This window comes from Chionomys nivalis, chromosome 20, assembly GCF_950005125.1.
Source record: "Chionomys nivalis chromosome 20, mChiNiv1.1, whole genome shotgun sequence".
NCBI lineage: Eukaryota > Metazoa > Chordata > Mammalia > Rodentia > Cricetidae > Chionomys > Chionomys nivalis.
Window position 1 is genome coordinate 36,918,101 of NC_080105.1, and position 23,481 is coordinate 36,941,581.

Genomic DNA, 23,481 nt, shown 5'->3' on the forward strand with positions numbered 1-23,481 from the left:
ACCAGCCTACAAACCACAATCCCAGAGAACCTAGACAACAATGAGGACTCTAAGAGAGACATACATGAATCTAATCTACATGGGAAGTAGAAAAAGGCAAGATTTCCTGGGTAAATTGGCAGCATGGGGACCTTGCGAGGGGATTGAAGGGGAGGGGAGAGGCAGGGAGGGGAGCAGAGAAAAATGTAGCACTCAATAAAAATCAATAAAATATATTAAAAAAGATTAAAGTCTGCAATGGTTGTTTTTTTTCCTAGTATCATACATTAATTAGTTTTTGAGAATACAAAGAAAACTGCTTAACCATGTGTGAGGTTAAAAGAAACAGTTTTATGTAAAACTGAAAAGGGCATTAGTTTATTTCAGATACTGGGGGAGAAAGATATTGAGAGCAGCAACTTTATAATTTTGCTACCAATTTAGAATTTTACTCAGGTGTGAAAAGAAATGTGATTATGTTACATGTAAGAAAATGTATAGAAGTATATATCATATTTTGTTATCAATTCCAAATAAATATATTTTCTTTCAAATGTAGCATATACAGTGTGTGTGTATGTGCATGTGTGTGCATGTGTGTGTGTGTGAGAGAGAGAGAGAGAGAAGGAAGGGATAGGGAAAGGAGACAAAAGGAGAGGTCAAAGGAAGAGACAATGACAGCAATGACAATATACTGTATTTTTCTTACATGTAAAATAGACCAATCTATAGCTATATACCTATAATCATTTCACCTATTTATCATCTCTCTCTCTGTCTGTCGATCTGTCTGTCCATTTGTCTGCCTAATTATCTATCACTAAAACAGAAAGAGGTCTTCTGTTAAGAGGAAGGCAATCAGTGGGGGAAGTGTAATGTTAGGCAAATATTTCAGGATATATATGAATGAATGTGTCATAAAAGCATTATTTTGAATGCTGATCTGCGTTCCCCCAAAAGTAAAACCAAAAATAAAAAATAATTAAAAAAGAGAAAATATTTTGGATTTTAGTCTTTGATTATTTACCTTCTTCAAACATATATCTTGAGTTGATTAGAACCACTCTTTCTTGGATTCACTGATATCCAATTTTCCTCCATATCATATATATATATATATATATATATATATATATATATATATATATATATATATATACACACACATACAGTTCTTAGTCTCAGTTCATGCTCCAGTCTTGGCATCAGCATCTGGAGACAAAGCAGCCTCCAATGCTGGTTTTCATTTCCAGCTTTCTCTCCTTTCTCCCCGTGTGCTTGTTTACCATGTCATGGTTTCCCAGTTTCTCTCCATAGGGAGATCTCAGCCACCTCCTCTGCCAGTGCTGTTGATGAGCTGAGGGCCTTTTTGTTTTTACACAAAGCCATGTTTCCCTCAGCTTCACACGTGGCTGGGAGTTTTGCTTTGCATTCTCTGAAATTATTTAATGTATTTCCGCTAGAAAAAACAATCATTTCAGACTTTCACCTTTAGGAGCACCGAAACTCTGCTGTTTCAGGATTTTCTTTCCCTCTTTCTCTCCGTCTAAGTGGAAAGAAGAAAAGCACAGGTAGTAAACATATTATTCATATGATTTGTGCCACCCACATAAAAAGCAGGGAAAGCTTGCTGCAGCTTATTGTTTTTATTGCTGATGGAGTAGAAATTTATTTTCTATCCTGTTAGTTTAATGGAAAATGTAATGAATATTCTCTCTCTCTCTCTCTCTCTCTCTCTCTCTCTCTCTCTCTCCTTTTGCAGATGCTGAAAGTATGTAGTACATTTTCTTAAAAAAAAAATTAAGTTCTGAATCCTAGGCTTTTTATGGAGGGCCCTAAGGCAAGCCCTCGATTACTGAGCTATATCTCTCCCTTCAAGTAGTGTTTAGTAGTTTCTGAACACAAAAGCTGGAGATTAGCTGAGTGCCTTTGAAAAGTCACTTATAAAGAACAAACACTTTCTTTATTGTGTGAAGAAAGAGAAGTCAGTAAAGATCGCATAATCTGATTAATAAAGGTGATGTTTTTCATGTGTTTTGTTGATCATTTGGGTGAGACAAAGTATATTTTTCTTAAATTCATTGAAAAAATGGTGTATTAATTTTTAAACTGTCATTTATTTACTTCAATATCACAATCATAGAAGGCACATTAGTACTGAAGGAAAGAGGTCACCCATCTTTCTTCTACTTCATCTACGTCTCTTTCCTCAGCTTTCTCCTTTCTCTTCCTCTTTCCCTCCAATGTTGAAGATCAGTGCAGGCCTTTGTCCTTTATGACGGAAACTATATCTCGACTTTATAAATAACTTCATAAATTTCTAGGAGGGATAATTCAGAACTTTACATAAGTATATCATATTAATTTCATTATTTAATCTTGTTTGTATGTCTGTTGTACACAGGAATATATGAAATTTTGTAAGCTATTTGAAGGTCATGCCAAGAACCAATCTAAGCCAGTGGTCCAGGCAGAACTTGATAATTTTCTACATGTAGGTTATTATGTAGACTACAATGCCATCAAGTACAAGAAAAATAATTGCAAACCTACTCACAATCCAATTAATTTGTTAGGTTAAAGTCTTCAAATCAGAATCTAGCTGCATTGACAAGCTTAAGGATAAAATTATGGTGTTCTATCATTTCTTAGAGAACTGAAGAAAATTCTAAAACATGACAGCTTTTAAATAACATAGTAACTCATTTAAGCTTGGGCTTGGCTATGTTAAATCAGTTATTAAAGCTTGGTTTATGCTAAGTATGCCTCCCTTCATGCCCAAATTATCTTATATTGTGCTTCAGCTTCCTTTCTCCAGTGAAATTTAAGTTCACAGTTAACTGACAAGAGCAACAAGAAGGGAGAGAAAGCAATGGTGGGGGTAGCAAGCATGACTGAGCTCTGAGCTGAGCTATGCAGGATTGCTTCCGACTCAGATCTGCAGCGTGAAGACACTCCGAGTTCAAATGAGGGAAAAATTAGATGATTTTTAATATTCTCTCTAGCTTTGCTGTTGTGATCCCAGGTTCTCTTATCCGCAGTAAAATATCCTCCTCAATGATATGCCGCCCACTCAAAATTTCAACCCAACTTCTTTGTAAGTTCTGTCATGATACACATTCTCTAAATTATATAAAAAGGAAGAGAAGACATTTCCTTTTGAAAATCTTATTTGGCTACTTTTAGCCTCAAAAGTAGGGAAAATAAAGTATAGGAGAATTTGACTCTAAAAAGGATTTTATGCATTTCATTTAACTAAAACTATTAATAAAAGTAGCAAATCTATACATAGTATTCTTTGTCTCATTTTTTTTTCATGAAATAATATTTGAGTCAATTGTAGCTGCATCTCAAGTGTCACCATAAAGAGATTAGGACAATAACATAGATTAATATGCTGAAAAATTAGCTATTATTATACATTGAACAATTAATTCAATGCAAAGTGTTATTTTTTATACAGTCAGATCACTTTGTGTTCTTCACTTAAAATATTTAATTTTATTATATTTATAAGTGTGTGTGTGTGTGTGTGTGTGCGCTCACACACACACAGATGAGAGTGCAGATTCCTGGGAGGCCACAACAGGGCTCAAGTAAGAGAATTCAGTGTAGTATGCACTTTTAACTACTGAGACAGCTCTCCAGACTCTATTTTCTGTTCTCTATGGACAACACATTTTTGACGGATATCTACCAAATCACTGGTAGAAGGCAAATGAATATGGGAGCATAGAAAATGGTAAGGGAATTTTGTTTAAAAGTTTAGTTCTATAAAAAGTTATTTTATACTGTCATTTAAAATTAAACTTTTTTAAATAGATTTTTTTGTTAATGTTTTCTGAATATTGTGTAGTATGAACATTCTTGTAATCTCAGCACTTAGGAATCTTAGGAAGGAGAACTGTCATGGATTCCAGTCAGCCTAGGCTGTATAGTAGGATCTTGTATAGAAAATAAAATAACAATGATCTTGCATAATAAAACATCTAAGGAATTTAATTCTTCAGATTGAAGAAGGAATCCTTGCATTTTATTTCAAGATCTAAATTCTGTTCTCATTTTTAATTGAAAAAAGATTTTGTTTATTTTTAATTTTTTAACTAAGCATCTCTCTCTCTCTCTGTGTGTGAGTGTGTGTATGTTTGTGAATGTGTGTATGTATGTGTTACGTGTACCTGTGTTCATGGAGACCAAAAGAAGGAGATATATATTCATATATATTCCCTGTATCTGTAACTACAGGTGGTTTTAACCTGAATTTGCATCTTCTCCGAGAGCAATATGTTTCCTTAACTTCTGAGTCATCTCTCCATTCTCCATATTCATATTTTCATGTGATGAATATAAACTTATGACTGTGGTCATCAAAACAAACAGGAGGATTAATGGAACTGAACTGAAGACCCAGACATATATCTGCACACATATGGACACCTGATTTTGACAAAAAAGCCAAAATTATACAATGGAAAAAAGAAAATATCTCCAACAAATGGTGCTGGCACAACTAGATGTCAGATATATAAGAATGCAAATAGATCCATATCTATCACTACATAGAAAACTTGAGTCCAAGTGGATCAAAGACCTCAACATAAATTCAGATATATTAAACCTAATAGAAGGAAAAGTGGGCTTTAGCCTTGAGCACATTGGCACAGGAGACAGCATCCTGAATAATACACATTTAGTACTGCCACTAAGATGGAATTAATTAATAAATTAGTAAATTATTTTGATCAATTAATAAATGGGACCTCATGAAACTGAAAAACTCTGTAAGGCAAAGGATACTGTCAATAGGACAAAACAGCAGCCTACAGATGGGAAAAAATCTTCACCATCCCTACATCTGACAGAGGGTTGATTTTCAAAAAACTTAAAAAACTCAAGAAACTAGACTTCAAAAAGTCAAACAATCCAATTAAAAATGGGGTACAGATCTAAACAAATAATTATCAACTGAAGAATATGAAATGGCTGAGAAACAACTGAACAAATGGCCAACATCCTTAGCCATCAGGGAAATGCAAGTCAAACAACTCCAGGTTTCTACCTCACACCTGTCAGAATGGCTAAGATCAAAACCACAAGTGATAGTTTATCCTGGAGAGGATGTGGGCCAAAGAGAACATTCCCCATTGCTGGTAAAAGTGCAAACTTGTACAAACACATTCGAAATCAATATGGCAGTTTCTCTGAAAACTGGGCATCAGTTTACCTCAATACTCAGCAATACTACTCTTAGGCATATACCCAAAGGAAGCTCAATCATACTACAAAAGCACTTGCTCAGTTGTATTCATAGCAGCCTTATTCATAATAGAAAGAACCTGGAAACAACCAAAATGTCCCTTAACTGAAGAATGGATAAAGAAAATATGGTACTTTTACACAATGGATTATTACTTAGTTGTTAAAAACAGTGACATCAGAAAATTCAAAGACAAATAAGTGGAACTAGAAAAAAAATTATCCTGAGTGAGGTAACCCATACCCAGAAAGACAAACATGGTATGTACTCACTTATAAGTGGATATTAGCTGTAAAGGAAAGGGTAAACCATGCTACAATCCACAGACACAGAAAGACTGTATAACAAGGAGTTCCCAAGGGCAGATGCATGGATCTCATTGAGAATAAGAAATAGAAGAGATCTTGCAGATATACAGGGAGTGGTTGGGGATGAGACCATGAGAGATCAGGTGGGGGTAGTTTGGGGAGGATACTACTGAAAAGATGACTGGAAATGGGGGCATTTTCGGGTCAGGTAGAAACTCCCAGAAATTTACAAGGATGACCCAAGCTAAGACTCTTAGCAATTGAAGATATGTAGCCTGAACTGACCATTTTCTGTGACCAGGCAAGATTTCAAATGGAGGTATTGGGACACCAACCCAGCCAAATAACCTTCGAACAACAGTCTTTCCTGCCATCAGGATGTGCTGGGGTAAGGGTGGCCTAGAGTTTGAGGGAGTGGCCAGCCAATGACTGATCTCACCTAAAACCCAGGCCATGAGAGTAAGCCCACCCATGACATTGCCTGGAGTGCCAGGACCCACAGACTGGATGGCTCGAAGACCTAGGATAGAACCAAACATAACTGGGGGAGGGGTGTTGATGTAACAATGTAATGATATTCAGCTGTACTCATACATCGCTGCGTAGCACAGTAATCATCAGAGAGGCTTCAACCAACAGCTGTTGGAAACAGATGCAGAGACCCACTACCAAACATTAGGTTGAGCTCAGGATCGTGCTAAAGAGAGGGAGGGAGGATTGTAGGAAACAGAGAATTAAGGAAATCCCAAAAAATCCCACAGAATCAACTGGGCTCATAGGGGCTCATAGAGACTGAGCTGACAACAAGGGAGTCTGCATGAGACTGACCTATGCCCTCAACTTATATGTGACAGTTGTGTATCTTAGTCTTCTTGTAGGACTCCTAACAGTGGGAACAGGGGCTGTCTCTGCCTTTTCTATTTACTGACTTTTGGGACCCTACTCCTCATACTGGGTTTCCTTGTACGGTCTTAATACAAGACAAGATGTTTAGTCTTACTGCAATTTGATATGCCATGCTTTGTTGCTATTCTTGGGAGGCCTGCCATTTTCTGAATTAAAAAATGGGGAGTGGTTTGGGTGGGGTGTGAAGGTGTGGATGGGGTATAGGGACTGGGAGGAGAGGAGGGAGAAGAAACTGTGGTTGGGATAGAAAATAAATTACTTTTAAAAAGCATGACCTAGAAACTACTGCTGCAATTTACAGAATTATCTTTACAATCAAGAAAGCACTGTAGTTTGGTATCAGACTTGTCATTTTGCATCAGTGTGATTCTGGATAAATTATTTTCTCCTCTGATCTTTTATTTCTTTGTAATAGATCTTTCAAAAGGCATGTCAACAGTATCTATTACATCTTTACATAATGTCACTTATCCCACCCAGAGGAAGGGCCTACTTCTTTTAAATCCAAGTTTACATTTTGACTTGCTCTAGTTAAAACACTGTGTCTAAGTAGTTGCAGTGGTAAATCTTAGACTAGGGATTAAAAGTTCTCATTGTATGTGTTTCTCTGTCTCTCTCTGAAGTCAGCATTACAAATTAAGGAGTCTGAGGGAGACAGACCTCTTCTATCCCCTTGGTTTCTGTAGACAGAAGTTTCTCCCCGACCCCATCATGTAGTGCAGCTGTTCAGTCCCAAAGAAAGACACAGAGGCTTATAATAATTATAAGCTGTTTGGCCTATTATCTTAGCTCAGGCTTATTATTAACTAGCTCTTATAACTTAACAATAATTCTTGTCTATATTTAGCCACACAGCTTGATACTTTTTCTTACTGAGGCATTCTGATATTACTTCCACTGCATCTGGCTGACGACTGTCTCTCTCTGCATTTTCTCTTCCAAGAATTCTCTTAATCTAGTCTCCCCATTTATACTTTCTGCCTGGCTACTTGGCAAGTGACTAATCTTTAACAGTGTGCAAAAACATTATACCACAGCAGGTTCCAGTCATCCTATTTGAGAGAACAGGCTTATGAATGAAGTACTAACAGAGAAATCAAGAGTGAAAAAAAAATAAGAGAGAAAAGCCACTGTGTACAGACCACCCAATGAACAGGATTATAGAAACCCAAACTGATAATTGCTCACAGTCTAGACAGCCCAACCTTTTGTAGCAACAGGTAAAGGTTACTTATTCCTTATTCCTCATCTATGAACTTGAGATCATTAGAATTAGTGGTTTAATGTTATGACAATGTGATATTTTATACACAGTTGAGCACCAAATGTAGGAGCTTAATTCATACTTTTGCCCTTTATTTCAGATACTTTCCACAGTTCCCCAAATCCAGATCCTCAAGGTGTTGGCAGAAATGCAAAGCATCTTGATCAGAACTGTAGAGAGAAGGAAAGGAAGGTAAAGCTACTTTCTTCCCAGCTATGCCTCTTCATCACTTGGCAGTCATTGTGGATTACAGTATTGGGGGTGGGAGGATAGCAAATTACCCTCATTCAGGAACTGTAGGATTTGACTCTGGAATGGAAATATTAGATACAAGAAGCTAAGAGACTCTGCACAACAAAGAAAACAATACTTAGAGTGGAGACAGCAGTAAAATTAGAGAAAAAAAATCTTTGTTAATGATGAGACATTAGTACAACAGAGAACTAATATTAGCACTTATAAAAAGTCAAAAATTAAATTCCAATAACTCCAATCAGGAAATGGGTAAAGAATCTGAATAGACTGTTCTCAAAAAGGAGAACTGTTTGCAAGAGTTTCTAGCATCTTTATCCATCAAGAGACATTGCTTTAAGTTTCTATCTTAGGCCTGACAGAATGGTTTCATTGAGAAAACAAATGTTAATAATTCTTGATGAGGATTGGGGAAAGGAAATCCCTTATTCACTGCTTGGAAGAGTGGAAACTATTTGCAAGTGTGTCAAAACAGTTTGGAGATTCCTCAACAAACTAAAAGTAGTAGTACTATATATGGTATTTGGTATACACACCAACGAATCCAAAGTCAACCTGTGACATCCATGCTGACTAATACACTATTCACAATAGCTAAGAAATAGAACAAGCCTTTATGTATATCAACAGATGAATAGATAAAAAATATTGCTCATGCACACAATGGAATTTATTTAGATGTGAAAAATAAAATAATGTCATTTGCAGGGAAATGGGTGGATCCAGAGTTCATCATTTTAAGCAAGAAAGACCAGATTCATATAAAAATTCTACCTTTTGCATTTACAGAAGCTACACTTACATTTTGTATATAAATAGATGATAGATAGATAGATAGATAGATAGATAGATAGATAGTTGATTGATAGATGATAGATGATAGGTTTTTGTATCTGGTTTGTGAAAGTGGAAATGGGACGATGATAAAATAGGTAGATACTTTCAGTGGATGAAAAAGAAGATACTGAAATGCCCATGGTATGAAAGCAGAAGGGGAGATGATTTCAGGACAAGAAAGGGACAAGCAAGATTCAGTAGGGGAAATGAGGAGGGTAAGTGGGGAGGTGAGATGAAGAAGTGAAAAGATTTAGTACAGTGATATGGAAAGTCCTCTTACATATGTGTTGCAAATAAAGAAACTGGTTTGGCCTGATAGGGCAGAGTAGAACTAGGCAGGGAAAACTAAACTGAATGCTGGGAGAAGGAAGGTGGAGTAAGTGAAAAACCATGTAGCCCTGCTGGAGACAGATGCCAGAATTTTACCCTGTAAGTCACAGTCTTGTGGTGATACAAAAATTAATGTATGTGAGTTAATTTAAGATATGAGTTAGCCAGAAATACGCTTAAGCTATTGGAGAAACAGTATCCCAAATAATATGGATTCTGTGTGATTATTTTTGGACTGAGCAGCCAGGAACAAACAAGAAGCCTCCCTACAACAAGTTGGTACCAATGTGGCCAACTAAAATCCACTTAAAACTTGAAAGTTTGGGAAGGAATTCTAGGCAAAAAACAATAAAACAAAAAAACTCCTCTCAGTTTCAAAACGGTGGTATCCTGGTTGACCAGCACAAATGGCTCTGATTCTTTCAGGAGGTCCAGCCATGGAGCATTAAAATTAGTTCTATGAGCATAGTGCTACAACTTGCTTACTGGCAACATAGACCTGCTATGTTCCTAAAAATGGGGCAATGTATATGACTTTCAGGTGCAGCAAACATGCCTCTGCCATGCTGGACTGGGTAAAGCAGACAGGCAGTGCCATGTTGGCCCTAGCCACGCTTGCTTAACAATTAATAAAAAGGCACTTCTGGTTAGAAAATAGTTACAGATATACAATAGGACAGATTTAGACATAAAAGACCACTAAACAAGACACAGTGTGTTTTAAAAATGTACATAGGCTTGGGAGAGAGAAGAATAGGAGTAAAGAGACACTAATTGTAATATAAAAGAGTACAGACAGTCATAGATTAAAGGAGTAAAAATAATAAAATAAATACTAAACTTGTAGAAAAATTAATAGAGTAAGAAAAATAAGCCATGCAAAGATGGACTATATACAGAGAATCTGGATTATGCATATTATTATGTTTTCTTTGAATTGTTTGACTGTTAAAAAGCTAAGTACAGAGAGACATTCATTGTGCAGGCTGCTAAGCTAAACCAACATAAATGTTTTAAAGGTATCTTGATTTTAGAATTTGGGTATAAGGATTTGTTGCTTTAGAAAAGAGGTTCTACTTTTGTTTCTACAGAGGATGAGAACCTGTAGAGTCCTTTCAGATTAATGTGGTTTGATGGACCAAGACCACCTGAAAGGTTACAATGAACACCCCAAAAATTTACTTTGCCCAACAAAACCAGAAAACAGTTTGGAAAGAACTATATTGAGATAGTTCTTTCCAAATATTGTTTATAAATGTATGTTTACATTTAAAGAGGGATATGCTATAGAGATGGATACTCTGCATTGGAATAGATCTTGGTCTATTGATACAAATTTAAGGTCAGTTTTGTTATAGGTAATTTTCTGATTAAGGTAGTGTGCACCTCATTTAAAAATGTAATGTATAATTAAGAAATATAAGTTAAGCTAGTCATGTTAGTTAAATTTTCTAGATATATAGAGATATATTTTATTTAGATAGATATTCTTCAAATTTTTCAGAGACCTTCAGAATATGACATTTAAAATGTTTTAAAAACTGAGGATTTTTCATGACAATGAGACTTATCTGCTTCTGGAAGCACCAATCTACTTCAAGAGGATGATGGGCATTGAAGACTCCCCTTATGGATTTGTTTGCCATTTGGGCAAAAAGTGCTCTTGCCCAGACTGCTTGATGCTATGCTGTATGAATTGGACATGAAGGACCCACAGAGAATTAACTGCTGAACTAGCCTAATGATGAGACAATCCTTTGGGGTTTCTGCTTTATGAAAGAGTCTGCTAGACATTCTGCAGGACACAGAAGAAAGTAACAGACAAACTGCCAATATAGGCAGAACTGTCTTTGAAATTTCCTGCTTCATGGAAAAGTCTGCTGAATACTATGGGCCTGTAGGATGAAGGATGAATGCCCTGATGGATGCCCAAGTGGTATGAAAGAACCTTGGGTGACTGTCCAGGCAGTGAGATATCCCTGTCAATTCTAAAGTTTTGGAAGTTGTATACAATGCACTTCCTGTTTACTTAGGTAATAGATAGTTATAATTATAGTTTTTCTTAGTTATGATAAAAGATAAAGTAGATATAAATATTGTAACTTTAATTCTTGCTGGATACCTGCTTTTTTTTCCTATGTTAAAGTTAAAACCTTTCTTTTTATTTAAACAGAAAAGGGGAGGTGATGTGGAAAGTCCTTTTGTATATGTGTTGCTTTTATTGGTTAATAAATAAAGGAAGTGGTTTGGCCTGATAGGGCAGAATAGAGTTAGGTGGGGAAAACTCAACTGAATGCTGGGAGAAAGAAGGCAGAGTGAGTGAAAAGCCAGAGGCTGATGCCAGAACTTTACCTGGTAAGCCACAGCCACAGATTAATGGAGATGGGTTAATATGAGTTAGCCAGAAATATGTTTAAGCTATTGGTGAAACAGTATTGTAAACAGTATGTTCTCTGTGTGATTATTTTTGGGCTAAGCAGCTGAGAACCAACAAGAGGCCTCTGTACAATAGTAGGGGGAATAGGGATGTGAGATGAATAAGTCCCAAGGATAATGGCAGGTGCATGGAAATGTCACAATGAAGCCCGTTACTTTGAATGATAACTTAAAAAAGAAATTTAAATGATAGACATTAGATGTTTCAATAAATACCATCTCCATTTATATTTTCTTTATTTCAAATCATTTGATAAGAAAGTAGGAGGGTAGTTAGGATGTTGCCACAGTTATTATTTGAGTCAAATTAGATGAGTGATCTTAGTGTAGCAAGAGATTTCCAAACCCTGAACATCAATTCTAAAACTTCACATCAGAGTCCCAGCTAGGTGCTTCCAGTCTGGTAGACCCTCCTGTGATGAGGGGAATGTGCTGAGAGCACTGTGATATACACCATCCCTGGAACTGTGTGGTTCAAATGCCAGGGAGAGACCAGGAGAGAGCTGTTTTGAATATGGGATGCAGTTCCAGAGTGGGGCAGAAATATGATCATTCAATATCAACTTCAGGCTCATACAGATATCTAATTCCACAACAGTGGAACATGACAGACACAATATGTGTAAATTCTTATTCACTTGATTCTATAAACTTCTCACTGCCATCATGTTTAGGAGGTGATTAAGTGCGTGAAGATATCAAGTTGTATCAAACAAAACTAAAAATATGAATATATTTTCTCTCATTTGTAGATTGTTTATTTTATTTAGATGCATAAAAATATATGCCCATAGGTACATGCTCACACATGCACCCATGTACATGCACACACATACATACATGTACACACACGCATGTATATGCACACACACACATAGACACATACATGATGTGAAAGGACAAGTGAGACTGGATGAAAGGAGAGTCTTGGTGGCAAGGAAGGGGAGGGGGAAAACATGAGTGAATGACCTCACATGGTCAATGTGCACAATACATCCAAATATAATAGCTTTATGGAAACGAGGGCTACAAACATTGAAAAGATAACGACACAAAATGTGAACAAAGCAAAGGAAGAGTGCTTAGCAGTCATGATGGCTGAGCTTTTACAGACAGGAGAAGCAGACAGGTCAGCCGGACACCAGGGGTAGGCAGACTTGTCGAACGGTCTAGCTGTGTAGGTTTTTTTTTTAGCTTTGGAAAAATGACAGCACTCTGAGTACCCAGTATAATCATATTAAAGCAGAAAGCAAAGGTAATTAATGGCCAGGAGTTTCTATTCTCTTCTCCCACATAAGTGGATCTCTCTCTGTTCTGGGAAGGATAATGTACCATTTTTTTTTTCTAAACAAGCAAATAAAGACAAATGGTAAAAACCTCCTCAAATCCCAAATTGGAAAACATTCATTCTTTTCCTGGAATAATTATCTCACAAATGACCCTACTACAGTGTAATTTTTAAAAATAGTCCTTCATTGAAAACAATTACTTTGAAAAAAATAACCTTGCTCCAAACAAGACCTGCTATCAACATAACCCCACTGTGCACTTGAGTAGCCCATGCCCTGCTTCTCTTATGGCATTTATTCTGATACATGAAAGCAGTTATGGCACACAGTGAATTTCCCCTCGTTTGCATGTCTAGTGAGGGATAATGCATTTGCTCAGTGATTTTAATTGCAAATTGTGCCCTTAGAACTCCTAGGTAAATATTTTCTTAGTAAAGCATTGCAAGCACATAGGCATCTATTATGCTGGTCAGTAAAATATTTGCATTTAAATAATAAAATATGAGATAAAAGCAAGTGAAGTTCTGCACTGAAATTTCCATTTGTTCCCACCATTCTTCTGGGAAGACAAGTTTTAATAGAAATCACTACCGTTTAAGTAAAAAAGAACCTGTTCCAGGCTTGATAAATGACCAAGTGGCAAATTTTAGGTCACCCAAGACTGTCTAGTTTATTCTAGTTGTCTTGGCATAGTAGTAATAGAGATTTTTTTGTTAATATCTGTCTGGGGCTAAAACAGTAAGTCACATCCTTATCCTATATGAAATTCTAAAATTGATCAAGATTAATGTGAGAGTGTATATGAAGGTTGGGTTCATAAATAAGGTTCATATATTTTGGGCTGAGATTGTCATAAATTTATCTAAAGTTAAGAATTTGATTCTACATCAAAGGGAGAAAGGGCTTTATATATCTCCCTGAAAGTTCATCTGTAAGCTGTTTAATACTATTGTGATATTTTGTAAAATACCCTCTAGGTGCAGAACTCTAGGATGTGGTCAGATAGTTAAGTATTTAGAATCTTTGAGTAAGAAGAGTTATGTAACCGCCCCTCTCGGCACACATAGGCACACACATATTTTAAGAGCTCTGTGTTGCACCGATTTCTATCTCTCAGCCAGGTATGGTGCTTTCAAAGGGCTTTCAGAGAAGAGGCAGGAGAAACGGGAGTTAGGGCAACTATGTAATGAGTCAAGATCAAGATGAGAGCCCCCAACTCATAAAACAAACAAACCCAAAACCAAAACAAAATGAAACAAACATCCCCAAACAAAACAAACAAAAAACCCCCAAACAAAACCAAATAAAACAAACACACCCCGCAAATTAAAACAAATATCTTGAAAATGTCAAAAGTATGATTTTTTCAGTCCAATAAAGAAAGAAATTCTTAGTTGTTTTAAGTAGATGTAATTAAAATATTACCTTTATTTAGATTTAAAAGAGCTGCACCAGTCCCCTGATAATATGAGTGAAAGGTACAGAAAATACAATTGTCAAGCCACAGACCACTGTAAGGGAATGCAATGGTATGTTTATAAAATAGTAAAGGGATTGACATGTCTTCGGATTGCTGTGTGTATTTATACTAAGATCAGAGGACAACTTATGACATTCAGTTCTCTTTTACCATCATGGGACTCCTGGGAGGTAGAATTCAAGTACATAGCCTTGATTGCAAGTCCCTTTACTTGCTCTGGCCTCTTGCTGGTTTAGGATTGGTAATTCCATCAGTATGAACTTGCCATTATAAAGAGGAGTAAGCCACAGATCCCGAGTCTGGGGGCAAGGCAGCGGCTGGGTAATGCAGCAGATCAGTAGTCAGAATAGAAGCAAGAGGAATCAAAGCGAGAGTGTGCAGTAGGGAACCTGAATAGGAAAGACATTCTTCACAGCTGTAAAAATCAAAGGGAAAAAGCTCAGTGATCCCCGGGTGTTGTACGATTCTTTCTCTAGGTCACTGGCAGGAAGCTTGTGTATAAGGGCATGTTTGCAGTGGGAGCATGCAAGAAAATGCTCAACTAGCACAATGACAACATCCTTGCGTAGTTTTTATTTGTCGTTTTTATGTGTCAGGGTCTTCTGTTTCTTGACTAGAACTCGCTTTATAGTTCAAGCTGACTTTTAACTTGCAATCTCTCTGCCTCAACCACTTGCTGATGGTTCTGAAGGATCTTCGTTGACTTTGTTGACTCCCTAAGGGAGGCCTTACCACCACAAGGAGTAGATGGGGGGTGGGAAGGGGGAATAGAGACGTGGGAGAAGGGGAAGGAGGGCATACTGGGGTTGGTAGGTGAAATGAAAAAACATTAAATAAATAGAAGGGAACAAAGGAATAGACTTGCATTTTGTAGACATTGCACCTTGTCCATAAAGATTTTTTTGACAGATCTTAAAATCTTTATATAACATGCAAAGATATGCATTGACCTCCATATTACTGAAATCTTGTATTCCATGTAATATAAGAATTACCACATTTCTACTTGTAAAATGTCAAGAATACTCAAATGTTCTATAACTGATAATTTGGATATAACTTGAGATCGTCAGAAGCATTACATATCTTCATAATGTTATTTGACAATGACCAATATGTATTTCTAGAAAAAACAAAATGAAGTAAACCTTGTAGAAGCTCCAAACCTATTATACAGACCCCCTTACTTTCTTCTCCTTACCTATTTTCTCTTTGATGTTTGCTTTACTTACTTAATGTAATGGAGACTTCTTTAAATGTGTCTTTTAATTTATTTCACTTTTATTATTGAACTATCTACTGCTACATGGATGAATGACTTTTGTTTTTTATCTGTGGAGATATTTCAGTCATTGCCAACTTTTGGCTATTGTGAACACTGTTACAGTCTTCCGTCTTATGAGGATGGTCCTACGGGTAGACTTGTTGAACATTGTAGACGTATGCTTTAGTCATGCCCAGATTACTTTCTGTACTATCTACATCACTTCACCTTTTTGCCCAAAGGATCAGGAGTCTCAATTTCTCCCTATTTTAGCCAACACTTTGTTCTTTTTGCTTCTTCCTTCCACCTCCTTTTCTTATGCTTCTTCCTTTTCATCTCTTCATTTCTTTGTCTTCCTCTCCTGCCACCACCCTCCTCTTTTTTGCACTTCTCCTCTTCTCCTTTCCTCCCTCCTCTCCAATTTTTCTCTTCCTCTCCTCCTCCCCATCCATTTTCTCTTCTCTTTTTCCTTATTCCTCTTATTTCCTCCTCCTCCTCAATAGCTGGGATTACTCTGGGTCTGATCTACCATGTCTGGATGAACAGAAAAATCTCTACTTTCTTGCCCATGAATAACCACATTACCTGTATCATCTATTGAAAAGACTGTTTTATGATCATCAAATGATCTTCATACCTGCTACACTCCAGAGACAGTGTACTCTAAAACTCACACCTTGAAACTTGGTTCTCTGTATAGTGTATTTAAGAGATTATATGACGTTTTAAATGGTAGAACTCAGTAAGAGATCATGACTTCATTTCTGCAATGCAGTTGGGAGGAAAAAATGAGAAACAAATTTGATCTGTTTAAATCATCCATCCTGTGGCAGCCTTAACTGACTAAGAAAGAAATGAAGGAAATTAAACATCATTATTTAACATGTCTGTCTATTTATCCATTTATCAATCTACAATATATTGTGTATGTAAGTATGAATGTATGCATGTATGTATGTATTTTTGTTCTTTCTTGAATAACAAAAGTACTAAAGTTATTAGTCAACACTTTTCCCATCTATGGATAAATGCATTTTTTAGTTCCTAATTCCATTCAGATTTAATGAAGTTATTTTTATATAACTCCAGTTAATTGTTTTGGTTACTTATAACAATGAAGAGATGAAATAACTAAGCGTTTGTTTATGAATTAAAAAATACCTTTAAGCTCAAGGAAAAAATTCCATGTTTAAACGTTTGAATGCTGAACAAGGACTTATCATTGTACAGAAGGTCAAGCTAGATGGCTTTTCTAACCCCTTACAATTCTAAATTCTGCAACTTAAGAAATTGTCACTGTGTTTAACTGTTTGGTAGGATCCAATTAGCCATCCTGTCAGGACCTTTGTGAACCCAGCAAAAATTATGCAAACTTGCAAGGAGAGTTAACAAGGAGTTGGGCAACTCCTTTATCCTGCATGAGGGAATTCATTTTAATAGGACAGGGCAATGCAATTGCCCTAATTGCCTAAGCAACATCATTTAAAGTTAATCAAGTGCATATGCACACATAAGGCACTGCACAGAAAATAGAGAAAATAAAGGCTTGCATTATTCACAACAGACTAAATTTAGACCATCATTTTATGGACTTACCGCTAAGTTTCTAGTATAACTGTCAAGAAGCAAAGTGAAAATAATTACATCTTTAGTCAAACAGGATTTTAGTACCTCTATGCCATAAGTCTATATTTTTCTTGATATATAAAATTATGTATATATAAAGCTACTGTAGATTACTATCAGGTAAACATTATATAATATATAGCATAATTATATTATTTTCAATTGTATCATGCATATTTATGAATAATAAGAATTTCTTTAAAATTGGTGTATTCAATGGAGTATTAGTCAGCTGTTAAAAACAATGACATCATGAAATTTGAAGGCAAAGGGATGAAACTAGGGAAAAAAATCATCCTGAGTGATGTAATCTAGACCTAGAAAGACAATTATGATATGCACTCACTCATAAGTGGTAGCTATAAAATAAAGGATGACTATGCTACAGTTCAAAGGTTCATAGAGATTAGGTGGCAAGAAGTGTTCAAATGGAGAATGCCAGGATCTCCTAGAGAAACGGAAATGAGATTTCACGAGTGAACTGCAGACAGGTGGGGATGAGAACTTAAACGATCAGGTTGTGAGGGAGGGAGAAGGAGAGTACTAAAAGAGACTACTGTAAGGGGAAGTATTTAGGGGTCAGGTTGAAAACTGGTGCAAGGGAATCACCCAGGAATCCACAAGAATGACCTAAGCTAAGACTCCTAGCAATAGTGGAACTGACCATTTCCTGTGACCAGGCAAAACTTCAAGTAGAAGGATTAAAACATCAACCCAACCACATAACCTTTGACCACCAGCCTGTCCTGCCTAAGGGATGTGCTGGGGATAAGGATGGCCTAGAGATTGAGGGAGTAGACAACCAATGACCCATGCCACGAGAGGAAGTCTACCCCTGACACTGCCTGGGACATCAGGACACACAGATTAGATGACCCAGAGACCTAGGATATTAACAAACATAACTGAAAAAAGACTCAAATAATGATGCCTAATTCTGCTATACTCATAGATTAGTGCCTAGACCAATTGTCATTAGAGAGTCTTCATCCAGCAAATGAAGGAACCACAGAGAAACATTAGGTGGAATTCTGGGATTGTTGCAGGAGAGGGGGAAAAATGATTGTAGGAGTGAGAGGGGTCAAGGAAGCTACAAGAAAAACTACAAACAACCTGCGTTCAAGGAGGCTCACAGAGACTGAACTGACAACCAGGGAGCCTGCGTGGGACTGACCTAGGCTTTTTGCATATATGTTACAGTTGTTTAACTTGGTCTCCTTGTGGGAATCTTTTGGGAAAGGTGGCTGTCTCCAACTCTTTTACTGGTTTTGGAACCCTACTTCTTATACTGGGGCTGCCTTGCCCATCCTTAATACTTGGGGAGGTGCTTAGTCTTAACAGCAACTTGATATGCTATGTTTTTTTTTTGGTTTGTTTTTGTTTGTTTTGTTTTGATATCTATAGGATTCCTGTCCTTTCTGAACAAAAATGGAGGAGTGGATGAAGAGCTGGGGACAGAGTGACAGGAGGGACTGGAAGGAGAAAAGAGAAGGGAACAGTAGTGGAGATGTAAAATAAAGGAATAATAATAAGTGAAGTGTTAAAATTTCATTTGTAACCAAGACCATATATAAGAACATAAAGTATATAAGTAATGGTTCTCAAGAGAAACAGAATGGACAGGATGAGTCTCTCTCTCTCTCTCTCTCTCTCTCTCTCTCTCTCTCTTTCTCTCTCTCTCTCTCTCTATATATATATATATATGTATTTATTAAAGTAGCTTATAAGTTGTGATCCAGCTAAACCAACAATAGAAAGTCCTAGAATCCAGTACTTGAAGCCAGCTGTTATAACTTGTCTTTAGTATATGCTGGAATCCCAAGAAAGTAGGTTCTAACATTGGTGAAGGAATGTACTCTCTAGGGAGAATTAGGACAAATAGGCAAAGAGCAAAACCTTCCCTTTTCCATATTCTTTATAAAAAGGTTGCCACCAGGAGGTGTGGTCTAGATTTAAGGTGGATCTTCCCACCTCAAAAGATCTGGATTAAAGGCGGGTTTTCCCACTTGAAATAATTTAATTAAGAAAAATCCTTCATAGGTGTACCCAGCTGCTAGGGCTTTAGTAAATTCCAGTTGTGAGATCAAGTTGACAACCAACAATAGCTATCAAATAAAAAAATCCACTGAATTGTAGTATCTTAAATTGTTATTATTCATGTTTTACTTAACCATTGTGTGGGAGGTCCTTCTTTCTATGTGTTGATTTTATTGGTCAATGAATAAAGAAAACTGGCTTGGCCTATTACATGGGAAGAGGAAGATGGACTTAGAGAGAAGCCATGGAACCTCCAGATATAGACACAGGGAACTTTACCCAGTAAGCCACAGCCACATGATAATATACAGATTAATAGAAATAGGTTAATATAAGAGTTAGCCAATAAGAAGCTAGAGCTAATGAACCAACCAGTGATTTAATTAATACAGTTTCTGTGTGATTATTTCAGGTATAAGCTAGCCAGGAGGCTGGGAACCAACAAGTGACCCTTCCCCAACATAACCACCCAATGAATAGGGAAAAGCTTCCCCAACATATTCACCCAATGAATAGGGAAAAGCTTTAGTTTCCATGGTGGCTTACAATTGAGATGACCAGTGGGTCATATTTTTTTTATTTTTGTTTGTTATATGAAAATAATCTAATTATAATAAACTTAGTCTTACCTAAACCTCTTTTATTTAGAGAATTTTTTTTTAAAAATTCTTCCTTTTCTTTTTTTTTTTAATTTTTTATGATTTATTTATCTTTATTTTATGTGCATTGGTGTGAAGGTGTCAGATCCCCTGGAACTGGATTTTTCAGACAGTTGTGAGCTGCCATGTGGGTGATGGGAATTGAACCCGGGTCCTCTGGAAGAGCAGTCAGTGCTCTTAACCGCTGAGCCATTTCTCCATCCCTAGAGAAATTTTTTTGATATTTATTTCAATTTTATGTGTGGGATTATTTTGCCACATGTATTTGCCACATGAAATGCCCAGTGATGCCAGAAATTATAAATCATTGTGAACTACCATGTGGGTGCAAGGAACCGAACTGGGGTCATCTGGAAGAGCATCACATGTTCCTAGTGTTCTTAACTGCTGAGTCATTTCTTTTTCTAGATACTAAGTCTTCTAGGACCATAATAATCCTTTGGCCATGGTGTGTGTATATATATATATACATACATATATTTATATATATATCATATTAATATATAATATATATTTTATATATATTCACATAAATATATAAGTTTCAATGAAATTTGGAATGCTCTTATGACTATCAATTCGAAGGTTGACTAAAGAATACCTTGTTTGATTGAATGCTGTGATTACCACACATGCTAATAGAATTGCTGCCACAATTAAAATAAGTGAAATAAGACAGAAGCGATTATCTTGTTCATTCAATTCGACACAGCTCAGTAATACTTGGAACACATTTTCAGATTTTGTGTAAGGACCTTAGGGATGATTTTGAAAGGTCAAAGTCTGAAGAAGTCTTTCAGGAAGTTGACAAGTCTTTGAATTGCAGAAAATGTTTTATCTCAAAAAGGAAGAGACAAAGGCAAAATGGTAGATTTCATCAAATACGGGAGGATTTGTTCTTTAGAAAAACAGAAGTGCCTCTTGTCTACAATGCCTCAGGGCGGAGCTAGGTCCCACATATGAGACCCTGGTGTGACTGATAGACTGTCTGGACACATGAAAGAGACAAGATGTCTGAAGAGAGATCAGACTGCTTCCAGAGATAGGCCACTGAGGTAATTTCAGTGCAGACTGGGAGCTGGATAGTCTCTAACATTTCTTCACACTCTGAGAATCTGTGTGACTGTGGTATTTAAGGCTTGTAGATTATCCAGTACACAAACAATTAATGAAAGGAAATATCGAGGTCAAAGGAAGACATAATTCTTCATACTCACATCCATGTTAGTAAGTTAATAAGGTTATCATATGTAGCCATCCTACTTCAATTTACTATGACCCTTAACAATGACAGATGCTAAGGGGGGTGAAAACAGGCATGCACATGCGGTTAAGAAGTGTGACACTGTCGGGAAAGGCAGTGGTAATTAGGTCATTTAAAAAAGCATCCTTATCCTTTTCATTTCTGCCTCTCCTTTCATTTCCTTATTGCAGTCTACTTCTTACAGCCCTGTTTTTATTAAATCCACTTGCTTTCTGGTATCATTTTCTCCTTAATTCACTACTGCTTTATTTCTTGTTTATTTTCTCTTTCCTTCTGTCTTTCTTGCTATTTACCCTTCAAAGTTGAGATCTTTCCATGATGATTTTATCATAAGTAATTATTTTCTGAGACTCTACTATAGGCCAAAACCTCTTCTAGTAATGTACTATGTAACAAAGAATGTAAAATTAAAGTTTTGTATTTATTTATTTAAGTTGAGAGAAAAGACAGACATGAAATAAATAGATAAACTCTTAAAGCTATTAGAAGATGATAATGTGGGTATAAGAAAATGTTGAACTGGTTATCTAGGCTGAGATTTATTTGTTGATAGAAAGTCAGGTGGTGCTGAGAAGATCACAGTAAATTTCATTGAGATGAGGAGATTTGAGCCATGAGTTCACAGAGGAAAAGTCATATAATCAAGAAGTTATCTAAGGTAAGACTATGCCAGAAGGAAGAAATAGCAGATTCAAATCTCAACACTAGACTGTTCTAGGTATCCAACAGAGAAGTGAGAGGAATTTGAGGTAAAACAGTCCTGTCAGGAGCACAACATGACAAAAGGAAATTAAGGCGAGCAAGTTCATAGGAAGGCTTCAATGTTGTCAAGACTTGACACAAGTTTCTTCTCAAATCTCTTTCTGGTAATAGCGTGCTTTCAGAGGAATCTGTTGGTTTATGCATTGAAATAAGGAGACTAGGAAAACACCAAATAGTACAAAACAGCAGAAAAAAGCAAATGAAGACACATTTTAAACTTTGATGTTTTACATTTTTTCCTACTTATATTGTCTCATTGAGATTGTTACTTAAACACAGCTGTAGTGACACACGCATATAAACTCAGCACGCTAGAAACTGAGGAGAGAGACTCTTGTGTTTGAAGCTATCCTTATCAGAGTAACACCATCTAAAAGAAAAGATTAACCTTTTATATTCTTTGCTTTTTCTTGTTTTTAAAAATATTCTGTTAATATCTGGCGATGGTGGTACATGCCTTTAATTCCAGCACTTGGGAGGCAGAGGCAGGCAGATCTCTGTGAGTTTAAGGCAGCCTGGTCTAGGACAGGCTCCAAAGCTACAGAGAGATCCCATCTCAAAAAAAAAAAATTCCATTAACTTTTGAATTATAATGTAATTACATTTCACCCTTCCCTTTCCTCCCTCCAAACTCTCCCGTAGCCCCCTTGCTGTCTTTCAAATTTATGACATTCTTTTCATTAATTTTTGTTACACCTTCCCACCCCCCACCTCACACCCCCACACACTTAAATACATAAATACAACTTGATCAGTTGATGTAATGTTACTTGTATGAATGTTTTCAGGGCTGATGATTGGTGTTGGGTAATCAATTTCTGTGCTAGTCCCTGGGGAAGACTATTTCTCAAGCTCTCATTATTCCCTAATGACGTGTATTTTGTGTGTGTGTGTGTGTGTGTGTGTGTGTGTGTGTAGGGATGAAGCCTCTTTGACTTTCCACTATTAAGTGTAGCATGTTTACTGTTGTTCTCCTAGTTCAGCTCATGTTCAGCCCTTCTGTTGATGAGATTTTTTATTTATTTATTTATTTTTATTGAAAAAAAAATTTTCCGCTTCCTCCCTGCCTCCCATTTCCCTCCCCCTCCTCCCGCCCCTCTCCCCCTCCCCCACTCCTCTTCTCCTCCCTCTCCAGTCCCAAGAGCAGTCAGGGTTCCCTGCCCTGTGGAAAGTCCAAGGTCCTCCCCCCTCCATCCAGGTCTAGGAAGGTGTACATACAAACTGTCTAGGCTCCCACAAAGCCAGAACATAAAGTAGGATCAAAACCCCGTGCCATTGTCCTTGGCCTCTCGTCAGCTCTCAATGTCCGCCATGTTGAGAGAATCCGGTTTTATTCCATGCTTTTTCAGTCACAGTCCAGCTGGCCTTGGTGAGCTCCCAATAGATCGGTCCCACTGTCTCAGTGGGTGGGTGCACCCCTCGTGGTCCTGACTTTCTTGTTCATGTTCTCCCTCCTTCTGTTCCTCATTAGGACCTTGGGAGTTCAGTCCGGTGCTCCAGTGTGGGTCTCTGTCTCTATCTCCATCCATCG